At 40.2% G+C, this 17649-nt stretch overlaps 1 protein-coding gene and 1 long non-coding RNA gene across 5 annotated transcripts in view; one reads left to right on the top strand and one right to left on the bottom strand.

The window, feature by feature from the left end:
- Window positions 1-6204: 6204 nt before the first annotated feature.
- On the bottom strand, window positions 6205-8033 carry LOC311048753. Its single transcript, XR_014601110.1, has 4 exons — window positions 7220-8033; window positions 6862-6921; window positions 6574-6665; window positions 6205-6362 (listed from the first exon to the last, which is right to left on the bottom strand). It is a non-coding gene; the product is annotated as an uncharacterized lncRNA (long non-coding RNA).
- Window positions 8034-17484: 9451 nt separating this feature from the next.
- ripor3 (RIPOR family member 3) overlaps window positions 17485-17649 on the top strand; it is a 49318-nt gene continuing 49153 nt past the window's right edge. For all 4 annotated transcript variants that reach the window (XR_014601098.1, XM_084061634.1, XM_084061633.1 and 1 more), the window contains exon 1: window positions 17485-17649. This exon is cut by the window's right edge and continues 427 nt beyond it. The gene's annotated coding sequence lies outside the window, so the exon portion shown is untranslated.

Genomic DNA, 17649 nt, shown 5'->3' with positions numbered 1-17649 from the left:
TCAATTTACTCTTAAATGTGATGGCAAAACATTACATTTCTAATCTTAAAGGGATATTTCACTTTCAAACATGTTTGGGGTCATTTTATCGTCTATTCAGGCTTTGGTGAGCACCCCAGACAATTTAAGTTGCTTAATCCAGTATTTAGATATTTGATATTCATTTTATCAGACACGCCCCCTTCCTATACAAACCAATTGTAACTTCAAACTCATTTTAACCATGATGGATTCATCGAAAACACAGTTCTTGGTCCTGGCTGGTGAGACTGCGTGAGGAGACCATGTTTTTCAATTACTTTTTTCATTTATTTTCTATAATTCTTTGGGAAAATGGAAAAAATAAAACTAATGAAAAATAAATTGAAAAAACATGGTCTACTCACGCATTAGGACAATATCAGTCAACAGGACCAAGAACTCAGGGCTGGTCCTGGGCAATTTGGCACCCTAGGCAATATTTTTCGTGGCGCCCCCCCCCCCATTTCATAATAAGAGCACCTCAGTCTCTTTAAACAGAAAGTAATACAGAGGACAGGAGCCTATCCTATGTCTGACAGCGCCGCGCCACTGTTTTCTGCCACAGCGCCACCTGGAGCCTGAGAAGAAAAAAAAACAATTAGGCCCATTGACTCCCGCGGCACAAACAAATGCAGAAGGGAGAGTTCCTTGACTCACCAAACTTACTGCACAAACAAATCAATTATAATTTATTATTATTTTATTAAGTTAGAGAAGAAAATGTTTTGGTATGATATGAGTGTCCCTGTTAGGTACGGTTTAGCTGCTGGGGTAAAAGAGGTCGCAGGCTTTAGGCCGGGGGGTGGATTAGGTGCAAGGTGCGGCTGTAGCGGGTGCACACCGGTGCGTGCGCATTCTGTCTCGGGGGCACAGCTAAGGGGTGCATGCGGGTCGCCAGCTACTGGTTGCCTTTCCTACCCCTTGGTATAAGCTAGGCCTTTGCGGTGGCCTTCAGTGCATAGATATCCTCCGCAAACCGGCATGAAGACGGGTAGAGTTAGTTTGGGGATTAAATAGAGGGGCACTTGTATTTTAGTTTTTTTTGGTATTAAAGTTGGTTTTCCAGCTGGGGGATTAACAAAGTGCTCATAAGCCAGGATTGTTACCGTAGAGGAATTTGAGGCTTCTCCTTCTGAGGAACTGTTAATTCAGTGCACTAAAAACCAGTTACTTAAGATAGCAGAGATATACAGGATTGACATTGAGTCAGGGGATACGAAATTAAAAGGGACCTTAATGGCAGTGTTGAGGAAGAAACATTATATGTGAAAAAGAGTTCTCAGTTGAGGAACAAGTAGAGCCACAGGAGACTACTCCTCCTCCACCCGTAGAGGCCGCAGCGGCGGTGCCTTATTTACCTGTAGTAACGCCGGGGTTGACGTTCGACCAACAAAAATAATTAATGGAACTACAGATGGAACAAATTAAGTGAGGCTAGATACCGCAATATGCGATTGAAAAAATTAAACCGCAGACTGAACAGGCTAAATGGCAAGTAGAGCAGGCCAGGTTGGATTTGATGAGGGACGTTAAGATTTCAGCTGCGGCTCTGGTATCTACAGAACCTGAAGGACAGTCCGTGGGATGGTTACACCAGTGGTGAGTAATGTTCGCTCTGGATAAGAGTCTCTGCTAAAGGCCTAAATTGATTTGTTCTTTTTTTTAACTTCATCTTTTTGTGATCTCTTACATCACATTTACCAAACTATTACTGTGATTTTAGACTCTTGAGTCAGAAGTGTGTGGACAGCAGGCAACGTCTGATGTCACCAAGTTACCACATGATGGCAGTGGAGGTAATGCTTTTTATCATTTACAAAGCTAAACACAACTGAGACTCTGTCTCAAGTCTTCTCTCATTTAAGCTGGGGGTGTAAATAAGTGATTTGATTTTGTGCACATCATATTTACCATAACTATCATAACTATTTGATATTTTACTGTAATTTCAGATGCTAAGGTGAGGGAGGCACAGTCCAAATCTCTTCCTACAACACCTGTTGGCAGAACCAGTCGAGGTAAGAATAAAACGTTTATTTTTCTGTACATCACACTTACTCATAAATAAATACAAATGTATTGTAAATACATGTATTGTAAATGTATTATGTATTTTATGGTAATTGTGTATTTCTATAATTTAAAGGACGTGGGGGATGTGTGCGTGGTGGCATCCCCCTCACGGTAAGTCCCGGTCCTCTCAACGGTGCTGCAGCTCTAGATTTTTTATGGATAACTTCTCGGTGACCTTGTGTGACCGGCTCCTGGACATGAAGGGGCACTGAGAAAGTACAGGGTGCACCACGAGACATTCAGGATGCTTCCATTTACAACCTGGGAGTGGGGGAAAGAATTGCTTGTCACACAGACATGGTGATGGCATTTCGGGACACACACGTGGTCAGAATGGTCACAACGTTCCACCCGGACGTGATGGGAGACGTTCGGGTGTGGCGGAGAGGTCAGAGTGCCTGTGTGACCAAAGGTCAAGCCTGCCTGTGTATCGAGTACAACACTGCAATGAATGGAGTGGACAAACTGGACCAGTCCATAGCCTATTATCCGTTCACCAGGAAGTCCAGCAAGTGGACCAACAAGTTTGTTATGTATGTTTGAAATATGTACTGTATGTCCAATGCCTTTGTTTTGTACAAACATAAGAATCCACCAGGCAGCTGTCAAACTATGATGCAATTCATAGAAAGTGTCACCAAGGCGTGGACCACATTGGCGAGAGAAGTTAGATTGACCAGATGGTCAATCTGCTGGATGGGATCACAGAGGGCAATCGCCTAGTGATGGAAGCTGTCCTCACCATGTTGAGACAGGGTTTGTGAACACGACTTGACATATCGTACAGAGAAACTGCTTGCAATTATAGTTCTTTGAAGAAGTCAATTCCTTTAAAATTCCTGAATGGACATAATCAGTATAATAACTATAGTATACATTATGTCAGTCGGCAGAAAATATTTTTTTTCTTTTGCTGTGATGTTATTTGGATGTGTTATTTTTATTTCTTTGCCAGCCTTATTTATCTCCATGTATAATTTTGGTTGTTTATGGCTTGATTTTTTGATTTTCCATATTATTCTGACTTCGTATTACTGTATGTGTGTTGTGTGTATTCATCTTTCTGTTTTGTTCTGTTTTCCCAGGACACTTATTTAGATTATGGACAGCAGCCGTGTAGATTAGGTAGGAATCCGCTGGAAAGCAGCGTGGGGCTAATCGGCCAATCCAGAGTCAAGTCTATTCAACAGGAACCAATCCTTAGACAGCGGGGAGGGCTCCCCAGACAGACTGCAGACATTAAAAAATCCGAGACAACAGCAGAGAGACAGAGAGCAGCAGAGATGAGCTGCTCCCCTTCCGTCTTCAGCTGGCTGGCTTTCTTTTTAGTTAGGGAATTTTAGCAATATGTGTGGACCATCTGTGAAAAAATTTACTACCAATAGCTTTCTTCACCAATGTGTTCTTATAGGTGTCTAGAATCACCTCTCAATTAATGCAAACCCAAATCCTCGTGGAAAATCCTGGAGAGCCAATCAAAGTTAAGGAGCCCAGAGGGCTTGGGTGAAAGATATTAAAAAAAATAAAAGTCTAAAATGAACTTGTGAGGTGTCTAACTAGGGGTTTTCAGGGGTGCTGAATCCATTCCAACCATTATTTTTTAGTAAAAATGTCTCCCTGGACATCTAATATTGGTATATTGGTTATTGTTAGTGTATAATCAGTGTATAATCAATGGTAGGGGATTGGGGTGTTGTTGAATTGATTCTATTCTGAAAAATAAAATAAGAAAATATTGCTAAACACTTGATAAGAGTGTACACCTACTGTGCACATGCTCAGTGGGATACACTGTCTGAATGTGGGGAAGGAGCGGGAGTGTTGCATCCTGGCAAATATGTCTGGACGATTTTAAGGTACGGTAGTTTATCTACTTTTTGGCATTTATTTTCCTCTGCTGGCAAAACTTTTGATTATTGTGAATTTAGATGTCAATTTTCTCTAGCCTATTGCTTACATTGAACAACGATTAGTTAAACAATCATGACACTTGTCTTTTAGTAGACAACATGGAAGAGGATTCTGTAGCTTGTGGCTTAAGGTGCTTCATCTGTGGTGGTCCTGAGACTGAGATTCAAAAGTCACCCAAAAAGGCTATGCACATTTTTTGTCTTATTCTGAGAGTGTGGATGATGCAGCATTAATCAGAAGACTTCATGAGGACTGGAAAAACCGAGATGACCCCAAACTACGATACCATTTGGAATGCAAAACCGAGCTATACAGTCGTGCAAGAAGTACAGTATATCCACTGAATATCGTAAGTTTTTTTTCATGGTGATGAAAGTTGCCACTTGCAGATTTCAATCCTATTCTATGTTGTGAGTGACATCAAAATTTAATAAAAACTTTAAACATAATCGATTCTTTAGAGCAAGATGAGCAAGTCTAACGGCCAGACAGGAAGAAAAGACGCAGGGCATTGTCTGGGTCAAGTAGTTCAAGTGCTAGCTGGCACACTTGATCTACCATAATACTTGCATCCTTTGCAATGAAGGTATCAATGTTGGCACATTGAAAATAAACCCTGGTAAGTCTTTTGTATGTAAGATTCAAATGAATTTTGATAATTGTTTTTCTTGCTCCTCATTGTAGGCTTCCACTCAAAGTCAAATCATTTAATCATGCACATACTGTATGTGGCTACCTTTTATCCAGACAGAGCTTGGCAGTTGTATCGTGCACCTGATAATGTCTACCAGGACCGACTGAAAAGGAGTTTGATGCAGAGAGCAAAGCGACGAGGTGATGACTGGGGACTTGAAGTCGCTGGTCGCCTGGTGGCAGAAGAGGCAGTATATCATATTCGATGCAGAAGAGACTTTGAGAACCCTGTTACAAAGTCTGAGGTAACATTATATGGATACACAATACAGCTGTACAATACAACTCACATTTCTTATCCTGAGGGAAGAAATATAATTTTTAATAGTGAAACTTTTGACTTCAAAATAATGTCACTGGGTGAAAAGCAATGATTTTGGGAGGGTATCCCTCAGGCATACCCCTGATACTTAAGGGAGTATGTGTGTGTATGCTGCCCTCATTCATTAATGTACCACCTCCCACATACCTCCCACATATTCAGGTGTATGTACCATTTCTGAGACCTTCATTTGCATTTACCCCCTGGTGTCTGGCCAGCAAGGACCTCACACACCCACCCCTCCCACCCCTCTCACCCTTCCACCCCAACCACTTCTGAGCATGTGCAGAAAACTACATTTGATTGGAAGCTGTGGCTTATAACCCCACCCACCCACCCCACATTCTGCATGCTAATTCTTGTATAAACCCCCTAGTTTATACCCCCCCCCCCCCCCCCCCCCCCCCGCCTCAGTGGGAAGGGTGGTTTATAGCCCCCCCTCCCAGGGGCTGTGGCTTGTCCCCCCCCCCCCCCCCCACCGGGAGGGATGGTTTATAGTCCCCCCCCACTACCTGCACTAATTTATATATATATATATATATATATATATATATATATATATATATATATATATATATATATATATATATATATATATATCCACACACACAAACAATATAGAAAAACACATAGGCAGAACTCATGTAATTATGTTTATTGATCAAGAAAAATACATTTATACAAAACAATGGAACAGGAGCACACAGATAAGGTAAACTGTTTCAAAGAAAAGTATTTTGTTCCAGGGACCCCAGAAGCAAAGATTTGAGTTAAAAATGTTCACTCTAAAAATATATATATTCAAATATTCTGAATCAGAATCAGGTTTATTGTCACATCACAGGTTTAATTAAAAAACGTGGGTGAAATGTGTGTCTATATACTCACACTAGTAGGCTACCTGAGATAAGATATGTGCATGAACATAGCAGCAATGTATACTGTGTATGATATACTTATGGACGTTAGTTAAGGTGCTTGGGGAAAAAAAGTCAAAAGTCAGTGCGTTATACACAGGACGTAATCCTGTGTATAACGCACTGACTTTTGACTTTTTTTTTGTGCAAAATGTCAGTGTGTGTCGACCGCATAATCCACATAGACTGACATATAGTCAGCAAGTAGTGCCATGAGGAGGAGCAAAGAAAAATAGCGGGAAAAGGAAAACAAAGTCACTTGTAGGCTACTCATGTAATCCACGGGTGGGTCCAAGGAAGAGTGTCCAAGTGTCCTCAAGCATTGGGTCCTGGAGAATGCAGCGTTTGGTATGAGGTTTTGGAGATGATCTCCTGAACTTTGGACTGCTGGAGGGCTGAAGATCCAAAACGGCAGTCCTTGAAGCCTTGAAGAAAAACAGAAGAAAAAAAGAATTACAATTATTTATTTTCAATTATAACACAGGGGTCTTTGAATACAAAAAGACAAAACAATGCCCTGTAAGTAGGCTACAATAAGAAATACAGGTTTGCTGTTTTCTGCAGGTCTAGCCCACTCTATTAAGATGCAAATAGCTTATGTGAATACTGTGAGTGTATTATGCATGTGCGCTTTACCTTTTATAAAAACAGGATCAACATTACAGAAACTAATGCTTAGTTCTCCTAAAAGATGAGCTGCAACATCAATACTATGTGGAGAATTTACCCTGTTGGAAGAGAAGAACCGTGTTAGTTTTTAGTCATGTGCAATTTTTTTTATCAGTTAAAACATTTCACCAGGACAGGAACTCAATCCACAGGCCTACCTCCCCCCACTATCCCCCACCACAAATCAAATTGGTGGGGCTTGGTCTCCCCTCTTACTAAAGCATGATTGTGATATAGTTGAATTTGGTTACTTACACTTCTTTTGGATTGAATGTGGTTATTCTTCTCCGAGTTGTGTAGACGCCTCACAGCCTCCTGTAAACAGCATGATTATAAAAGGTCAATTTGAGGAAATCAATGCTTTTGGCAAACCACCAAAGGAATACCAAAACACTCGGCCCAAACACAGTCACCCGGGCACAAATCCAGCACATATCCGATAAAATCTCTACCTGGTATTCCCCCTAAAATGGTGGCGATCGTGTTTTGGGGTGAGCCTTCCAGGTTGCCCACCAGAACATTAGTTACACTTATTTTTCTACAAGCAACTCATACAAAGAATTTTCTAGATAGTAGACACAGGGCATATATAGTCAGACATAATTTCACTTACCGCAAGGTTGATGTTATTTGCTCTTTGGTGCAGGCAGAGGCAGCAACGTAGACAAAGCATCATCCCGAGCAGCGTTGCTCTCGACCAGCTAAGAGGACCACCTAATAATTCTGTTCTTCTCGGAGTCGAAGGCTGGCGTCTGCGAGGACTCGAAGCAGCACCCGATGCATAAAATAAATCTCTACTTGTGTTTGTTGCCATTTTACTCACAAATTAAACAAATTCATCATGCAGTTAATAGTTTCCAAGCAGAGTTCTCTAACAACAAACTGCTATCCTGTAAAGCCAACTTGGTGCCTTGGCTAATACACGCCCCCGTGCTGTGGCTAGGGTTGCCAGATTCTGTGAGAGAAACAAGCAAGCAGGTCTAGAAAAACAAGCCCAATAGAAGCGATTATGGGTCACATGACTCACATGAGCACTTTAAACCTACCTACTGTATACATCGGCTATTTGAAGATGGCAGATATACAAGCTATACAAGATATACTCGTGATGCAACTCGTTGTGAGCTTGTAGACTGCTATTTTCAAATAAAATTCTTGGTGCAAATTTATTATAAAAAAAACCTGGCAACACTGGCTCAAAGACATCTCACAGACACGGTGTGAAGAGGCGGTGCTCAGGAGTGAAACATGAAACAATAGGAACATTGAAACCATCGACACCTATCATGCAAATGTTGTGTCTGCATGTAATCTAATCTCTATCCCCCAAAATACAAACGAAAACACACATAAAGTAGCCTTGTTTGTGATATGGGTAAAAAGTACAACACATTTTGGTATCAAAATGTGCTTAAAGTACCAAAAGTAAAAGTGCTAATACGTTTGAAAATAGCGTGTGAGCTTGTTGATGTATAAAATAAGGCTAAAGTGGTTAATGCATGTTTTATAATGTAATCATTTATATCTGCAAAGTAACTAGTAACTAAAGTTTTCAAATAATAGTAAATAAAATAGTAAGTAAAAGTATAGACAATTGGAAATACTTCAGTAATGTAAAATTACCTCAAAATTGTACTTAAGTACAGTACTTGAGTAAATGTACTTAGTTACTTCACACCACTGTTTGTTGTACAGCACCTTGTGTAACAGAGAGGACCTCTGTTACTACAGTAACCTTGGTTATTAGTGTTTATTCAATCATTTTTAAACAGGGACATTGGTGGAACAAGTACTCAACTGTTTTGCTTAAGTAAAAGTATCAATAAGTGGTGTTCTAGCAACTCAAGCTTTGAGGTACCCCGTTTGGACCCAACTGCCGAGTTGCATCCTCACCCAGACCGGCATTTCTTTGGGAGGCCTGTCGAGATTTGGAATTTGCAAGGTACACGGACGGATTGTGCGCCATCATTCCTACCGATTGAAAGAATAGCATACAGATGTGTTTACAGTGCCACAACTGTACAGTTAAGCCAGATCAAAGAGAAAGTATCAGTAGTTAAACCACTGTGCACAGTAGTTGAGATTTAGACCCAAGACCTGATCTGTGTGTGTGTGTGTGTGTGTGTGTGTGTGTGTGTGTGTGTGTGTGTGTGTGTGTGTGTGTGTGTGTGTGTGTGTGTGTGTGTGTGTGTGTGTGTGTGTGTATATATCTCTCTCTCACAGACAGACAGACAGACAGACAGACAGACAGACATCTCACTCATTGTTTTTTAATCAGTAATTGTGCAATAGTCTGTGTTTCTCTCTCTCGCTCTCGCTCTCTCTCTCTCTCTCTCTCTCTCTCTCTCTCTCTCTCTCTCTCTCTCTCTCTCTCTCTCTCTCTCTCTCTCTCTCTCCCTGAGCCCCCCCCTCTATGAACCCCACACCTCCCATTGTTTGAACAAACCTCTAATTTACATGTGTAAGGAAGATTCCCAAGCAGAGAAAAGAGAGACGTATATCCAGGTATCTTAAAGGCATTTTAAGGTAAACAGTCCTCTCCCGCATTCATTGAAAAACTCCCACCTATCATTTATGTTGGGTGGGTGTATACCTTGCCCATGTATCCAGGTATATCACCTTTTTCACCCAGTGTGTATTCTGCAAGATTGATATGGGTCCAGGAATGAGGGGGACTAATAAAGGATAAGAAATGTGAGTTGTATTGTAAGTCGCTTTGGATAAAAGCGTCTACTAAATGACTGTAATGTAATGTACAGCTGTATTGTGTATCCATATAATGTTACCTCAGACTTTGTAACAGGGTTCTCAAAGTCTCTTCTGCATCGAATATGATATACTGCCTCTTCTGCCACCAGGCGACCAGCGACTTCCAGCGAAGTCCCCAGTCATCACCTCGTTGCTTTGCTCTCTGCATCAAACTCCTTTTCAGTCTGTCCTGGTAGACATTATCAGGTGCACGATACAACTGCCAAGCTCTGTCTGGATAAAAGGTAGCCACATACAGTATGTGCATGATTAAATGATTTGACTTTGAGTGGAAGCCTACAATGAGGAGCAAGAAAAACAATTATCAAAATTACATACAAAAGACTTACCAGGGTTTCTTTTCAATGTGCCAACATCGATACCTTCATTGCAAAGGATGCAAGTATTATGGTAGATCAAGTGTGCCAGCTAGCACTTGAACTACTTGACCCAGACAATGCCCTGCGTCTTTTCTTCCTGTCTGGCCGTTGGACTTGCTCATCTTGCTCTAAAGAATAGATTATGTTTAAAGTTTTTATTAAATTATGATGTCACTCACAACATAGAATAGGATTGAAATCTGCAAGTGGCAACTTTCGATATCCAGTGGATATACTGTACTTCTTGCACGACTGTATAGCTCGGTTTTGCATTCCAAATGGTATCGTAGTTTGGGGTCATCTCAGTTTTTCCAGTCCTCATGAAGTCTTCTGATTAATGCTGCATCATCCACACTCTCAGAATAAGACAAAAAATGTGCATAGCCTTTTTGGGTGACTTTTGAATCTCAGTCTCAGGACCACCACAGATGAAGCACCTTAAGCCACAAGCTACAGAATCCTCTTCCATGTTGTCTACTAAAAGACAAGTGTCATTATTGTTTAACTAATGGTTGTTCAATGTAAGCAATAGGCTAGAGAGAATTTACATCTAAATTCACAGTAATCAAAAGTTTTGCCAGCAGAGGAAAATAAATTCCAAAAAGTAGATAAACTACCGTACCTTAAAATCGTCCAGACATATTTGCCAGGATGCAACACTCCCGCTCCTTCCCCACATTCAGACAGTGTATCCCACTGAGCATGTGCACAGTAGGTGTACACTCTTATCAAGTGTTTAGCAATATTTTCTTATTTTATTTTTCAGAATAGAATCAATTCAACAACACCCCAATCCCCTATCATTGATTATACACTGATTATACACTAACAATAACCAATATACCAATATTATATGGCCAGGGAGACATTTTTACTCAAAAATAATGGTTGGAATGGATTCAGCACCCCTGAAAACCCCTAGTTAGACACCTCACAAGTTCATTTTAGACTTTTATTTTTTTAAATATTTTTCACCAAAGCCCTCTGGGCTCCTTAACTTTGATTGGCTCTCCAGGATTTTCCACGAGGATTTGGGTTTGCATTAATTGAGAGGTGATTCTAGACACCTATAAGAACACATTGGTGAAGAAAGCTATTGGTAGTAAATTTTTTCACAGATGGTCCACACATATTGCTAAAATTCCCTAACTATTTATGCTTTTCATTAGTTAGTTGGACCCTTTTAGGATTATTAGTTAGCCATTTTTATTGTGTGATTTCTATGGCAGAAGCTCTTGTATTAGTACTTTTAATTAATAAATCAAGTGTTCACCTTTTAACTTTGCCTCCGTTTTAGTTCTTTGCCATTTTACCCAGGAGTTGTCAATTTGAACCTGTGTTGGTCTTGGTTTTAAATAGTGAGGACCAGACCTCCCAAAAGGTGGCGTAGTCAGTGTTTGAATTTATTTTTAGTCTTAAAGGTAGGGTAAGTGATATTTTTGGGTTAAAACAAAAAGTATTTTGTTGAAAGGTTGAAACACTATATTCTGATAATAATCATTGCTATAGAGTGTTTGTTCAGTAACAGGAGTCTCCATGTCTCTCCAGCGCTTTAATAAACAGAAAATACATTTTTCGGTAGGTGTCAAAATCTCAGCCAATCAGGAGAAAGTAACAATTTTTAAGCTTAATTTGTATAGTGTTCCAGTTCCAATTTTGTCTGCTCATTTCTTAGTGTCATCACTTCCAATTTCACTTGTTTAATCTGTATCCTGATTGAGTTCTCTGTCCTGGTTGGATAAAATTGGAAATGAAACTGAAACTGAAACGAAAATGCATTTTCTGTTTAATAAAGAGGTGGAGAGACAAGGAGACTCCTAATACTGAACAAACACTCTATAGCAATGAGTACTATCAGAATATAGAGCTATTTAATACTTATTTTAACCAAAGCAAATCACTTACCCTACCTTTAAGCACTATATTTAAAAAGAAAATGGGTGTTTATTATTATTTATGCAGTGCCACATGTAGTCGTGTCTAGCCTGGTTCCATACCATAGACCCTGCCCACTCTCTGAGTGGACTGCCTCTTGGTCTGGAGTTGTAAATGTGAACCTAAAACTTCTCCGGTACAAAATGCGTTGTCCAATGAGAGGCGGAGGTGGGCGTGGGGATCCCTTAGGATTGGTTTAGGGAATTTCTAATCCCCCCCCCTTGTAATCCCCGACACTGGAGCCAATTTCAGACTGAAGCTCCACACAGCTTCAGTCTGATAATCAGGCTAAGTCGTATCTGCACCAAACTACACCAAACTATACATTTGAATCTTAAAGTTATCCTTTTGCTAGAACTGTTTTGCATCACGTCAACTTCAATAAGGATGACTAAAAGTTATTTTGATATTGATGGAAAACTGTATAGCGGGGGCTAATGCATATACATTTGGGGGTCCTAAACATGAATGTTTAGAACCACTGGTTTAAACGGCAATATTTGCTGTCAAAATGAACACAGGTTGGCTATGTGCGTCTATCCTGAACTCATCATATGTCTGAATACGAATTAACAGGTAGCGAACAAGACTTGAAGAGAAACGCAGAAGCTGGAGTAAAGTTGACTGTTTTTTTACTGTTGTCTGTTTTCTCTCCACAATCATTTTTTGTAAAACTGAAATACAAACATCAAAAAGGATGTATCACAAATAATGTACAGCAAACTTCGGTCTTAATAATTCAAAAATAAAGTACAGTCAGCATGTAGAAATCACAAACTTGTATCTATGCAAATAGACTCTATTACTAAATTACACAGCATTTTAACATTCTTAATATAAACATCATGAATTTACATCAATGTCATTTTAACCAAATTAACTGCACAATGTACTCACAAGCGATGAACTTTCTAGGCAAGAAGCATTTGACTGGCCTCACGGCCGACTGCTAGGCTTGTTTTATAGAGAACACATAATTGCTAAAGCCAAAACAGGTGAGTGATTGACAAAAGGTCATGAAGACCTGATAAAGAACATAATTATCAAGGGCAGCAGGTGTGTAATTGACAGAGGTCATAGTGACCTGCCTAATTTCTAAGGCTAAACAGCTGCAGAAAGAATGCTTGCCAACTAGTGGAAAATAACTGAGAAAGAACATGACAGCGTCACAGTTTCACGGCCCATGACATGCTCTCATGATGATTCTGTCACTAACCTCTTAAAATATCAAACCTTTCCTTTTCTGTATACTGTACATATTGAATAATACATATTGTCTGTCTTCTACGATGACCGGCATTCTTGCTGTGGTTAAAGAGTTTGAATTCATGATTGGGACATGGCATTTGGTAGCAATATGGACCCAAGCAGAACAGCATTTTAAGAGTTCATTGCAATACTTCCATATATTCACATGATGGTGCCAAAGCAGCAGCGTAATGTGCAACGTTATAGTGACACTACTACATACTATTGACTATGAACTCAGCTCCCCTTAACAACACTGTCAAGACGAGGTTGTTTCAATCTATTTAAACGTATCCTTCCCTGTAGGCCTATGCAGTTCCCTAGAATCAAGATTAGAACTACTAATTTAGGGCCTAGATTAGTCGGTTCGGCACCAAATCTTTGTGTGATAGGAACCTTTTTGGAACCCTAGCATCCCTATTCTGGGGGATCATTCAAGAGGTTTGGTGTAGAGGGGAGAAAGATCAGATCAAGCATTGATTGAATATTTTATTAGGCAAAAATGTGAAATCGCACAAGCAGGCCTACAGTTAACAGTTAACACACTTTGTCTGAAAGGTCCGTCCAAAAAAGTCCTTGCGGTCTTGTTTCCATTGAGGTCCTTGTATTCAATTCATAAACAAGTACAGAGCCAAAGGTCAAGTTAAGTAATTATTGAGGGTGTCAGTGGTTAAATGTCAATGCCAACACATTAAAAGATAACAGAAAGACAGAAACAAACCATATGGGGCTTAAGGGGTTATGTATGTCGCCTGACCCCTGGGGGGTCTATAATATGAGTCCACTCCTTTTTGACCTTTACACCAAATATAATTGCAGAAAATAGCTGATCTACAAGCTCACAACGCAGCTTGTAGATCAGCTCGTTTTTGCCAAATGTTCGCCCCCCCCCCCCCCCCCCCCCCCCAGAATGGGGGACTAAAGTTCATGTGGTTAAGACAAGACTTTATGTGTGCAGCAGCACCCAGAATTCCTTGCTACGCCCACCCCTCTCTCTCTCTCTCTCTCTCTCTCTGTCTGTCTGTCTGTCTGTCTGTCTGTCTGTCTGTCTGTCTGTCTGTCTGTCTGTCTGTCTGTCTCTCTCTGTCTGTCTGTCTGTCTGTCTGTCTGTCTGTCTGTCTGTCTCTCTCTCTCTTTGTCTCTGTCTCTCTCTTTCTCAAATCAGATCTCTCTGATCAGATGTCTCACTCTCTCTCTGATCAGATGTTCTATCTCTCTCTCTCCCTCTCTCTGATCATATGTCTCTCTGATCAGATGTCTCTCTCTCTGATCAGATGTCTCTTTCTCGCTCTCTCTCTCTCTTGGGGGGGAGGGGGGGTGTTGGAATGTGAACTCTTGGCAGTGAGCAGAGAGCAGATATGTAACAGCAGCATAATAAAGGACAGTGAATGATGGTGTGGATGATACATACTGTACAGCTCACAGCATCACGTCACTGTGCTGTCAAAGTGGGGTCCTTGAGGGGGTCCCAGGGGTTAATATAGCATCATATTCAGTTTAACCACTTCAACCCTATCGGCAACACATCTTGGAGGAAAAACAAAGGTGAAAACATTTGAGAATATTTTTGAAACTTTTCCAAATTTCTAATTTAGGCATTTAGCAGACGCTCTTTGTCCAGAGCGACAACACAAATCTTGTGTGGGTGTCCCTGGCACAGAGTATTTCCTGTGGACAAATACCGTACATATACATTGTTGGGGGGGGTCCTTGACATGAAAAAAGTTTGAGAACCAGTGTCCCAGACATTTACTCATTTACACTGAATGTGTGCTCGTTGTACTGGTTGGAGCATGTTCATGAGCCTTCTGTTTAAATGCTGAAACACACACACACACACACACACACACACACACACACACACACACACACACACACACACACACACACACACACACACACACAGGGTGTAGGGAGTGGACAGACACTCCTCTCCTTATCTCACCCTCCACACGCGTTTAAAGGGTAAACTTGTGTGTGCGTGTGCGTATGGCAGGCACCAGTACTGTACCACTCCACATGTATTTATTTTCACAGTGTCGGTAGATGGGTTAACTCTTCTCAAACTTTTCCATGTCAAAGACCCCCAAATTGACATATTTGGCCGTGGACCCCCATCTGAAAATGTTTTGTGCCAAGGACCATCAGAAGAGAAGATTTGTGTTCAAATAAAATGTAAAATTATTTAAAAAAATTCAAACATGAGGACAGCCGGTCCTCCCTTAAGCCAATTTGGAAACAAGGAAAGTCCCTGTGACTTTTTTGTGTCATCCTTTTAGTCTGAATGTCTTGTAACTCCATGCTGTTTACATTTCTGTCTAATAAAGTATTCAATCAATCAATCAATACTGCAATGTAGAAATACTCTGTTACAAGTAAAAGTCTGGTATTCAAAATGTACTTGAGTATAAGTGCAAAAGCATTGGCATCAGAATACACTTACAGTACCAAAGCTATTATGCAGAATGTCCAATTTCACGCTCTTACTTTTAACCACTTTTATCTCTTTCACCACTCTAATTAGGCTCCAATTTGCCGTGTGTCCCAGATGAGTGAGTGGTCAGAATGATCCATGTGGGATTCTCACATCAATTTCTAGGTTTCTGTGGAACAGACTTTAATTCAGTCTCTAAAATGTGTCCAGCATGGCGCCATTCCGAATACGATGAGCTTGTGATATTTCCTTGCCGTTGAGGATTTATTGGCCAATTTGACTGAAATATGTGTTATGCGTTTTGCATTAAAACAAAGGACCTCTTTCCTTGTGTGGTTGCACTGTAATCAACAGCTGAACCACCGCATATGACACTGGATTATACAAATCGTCGCTGTCGGGTGGAAAACTCTTATCTCCATATTCTAACTTTGTGTGTTTTTTCATACATTAACGCCCTACTTGATCATACTACAACGTCACAGAAAAGCATCAAAAGTAGCAGATCCACAAGCGTTTTGAACTTGTCGATCTGCTACCGTTGCTATTTTTTTATTTGAATCCTGAAAAGTAACAGTATTGGACATATGAGGTTTCCACTAGACAGAGACAAAATGAATGTTGGATTATAAACCATACATCACTCTGACTCTGGGAATTTGAGGTGACTAAACTGTCCTACCAGAGCCATATCCTGACCTTAATCTATTCAATCCCGGAACGCATACTGTACTGTGTCATTTTAGATTTGTTTAGCTGTGACCATTATTTTATACTTTGAGCTATTCAAAAATGGCAGATATACAAGCTCATACAAACACTGGGTCGGCCCTCTCAGCCTCACGTATAGAAGAACAATATCAGTCACCAGAGCCAAGGACAGGTGATTTTGATCTATCACAGTTAAGTTAAAGGGGAAATCCACCCATTTTCAATATTTAACTATGTCATTAATATAGCATAAAGGAGTTGTGTGGAAATAAGAAAAAAGTTCCCCCCTTTCTGTGTTGCCTTGAACTGGAAGATTGATTTTGGGTTTAACATGGCAAATTACAACACGATGAGTCATCATGTTGTAATTTGCAATGTTGAACCCAAAATCAATCCTCCAGTTCAAGGCAACACAGAAAGGGGGGAACTTTTTTCTTATTTCCACACAACTCCTTTATGCTATATTAATGACATAGTTAAATATTGAAAATGGGTGGATTTCCCCTTTAAGTTTGAAGTTACAATGGGTTTGTATAGGTAGGGGGTGTGTCTGAATGAATATCAAATATCAAAATACTGCAACTTAAAAACTGTCTGGGATGCTCTGCTCACACAAGCCTGAGTAGACATTACATGTACTTAAGTACTGTATTACTTTGTTCAGTATTTACAATTTTCAATACTTTTACTTCTACCCCACTACATCTCAGAGGAAAATATTTTACTTTTACTCCACTACAATTATATGAAAACTTTAGTTACTAGTTACTTAGTAGATTTTCATTATTATTATAAAACACACTAACCACTTCAGCCCTATATATATTTCGGCCATTTGAAATAGCAGATCTAAGAGCTCACAATGCGTCACGATGCGACGGCGACGCATTGTGAGCTTGTAGATCGGTATTTTAAGTATATTTTGATGCCGATACTTTTGTACTACCTGTAACATATATGATCTACATTGCTGTATTGATACTTTTAAATAATTTAAATTTAAATAAAACATGTGAGTACAGTACTTCTTCCATTACTGACTGCTACTGCAGCAGTGTAATGTGTACAATTGTTTAGCCAAATATTTTATTCACATTATTCAAGTTGTTGAATGCAAATCCACCCATATGGCAGCTTGTATGTCACATCAATAACACTCATAAAGCTACACTGTTCATCATGTTTTCTTTATGTTCATAATGCTCTGTGTTGAGTCTGTGAGTAGACTGGTTGGTAAAGTATGTTTATGTATGTATTTTCTGCAACCCAGAGAGAGAGAGAGAGAGAGAGAGAGAGAGAGAGAGAGAGAGAGAGAGAGAGAGAGAGAGAAAGAGAGATGCATGCATTGGGGGAGCAACACATTTAAAACATTCAAATGTACAGATCTTAAAGCCAGCCCCTCCTAAAGAGAGAAGAAAAAAAGGAAAACAGGAAATCTAAGTAGGAGAGAGAGAGAGAGAGGCTGAGAGAGAGGGAGAGAGAGAGAAACTGAGAGAGAGAGAAATACACCAGAGGTTTGAGGAGAGGTGGAGCAGTGGAGGACAGCTGGAATAGCAGAGAGACAGAAAGTGAGTGAAAGAGAGAGAA

The sequence above is a fragment of the Gymnoscopelus microlampas genome (genome assembly GCF_963454915.1).
Source record: "Gymnoscopelus microlampas genome assembly, chromosome: 7".
NCBI classification, from domain to species: Eukaryota; Metazoa; Chordata; class Actinopteri; order Myctophiformes; family Myctophidae; genus Gymnoscopelus; species Gymnoscopelus microlampas.
Note: the sequence above shows the minus strand (reverse complement) of the source record. Positions and strands in the feature narration are given on the sequence as shown.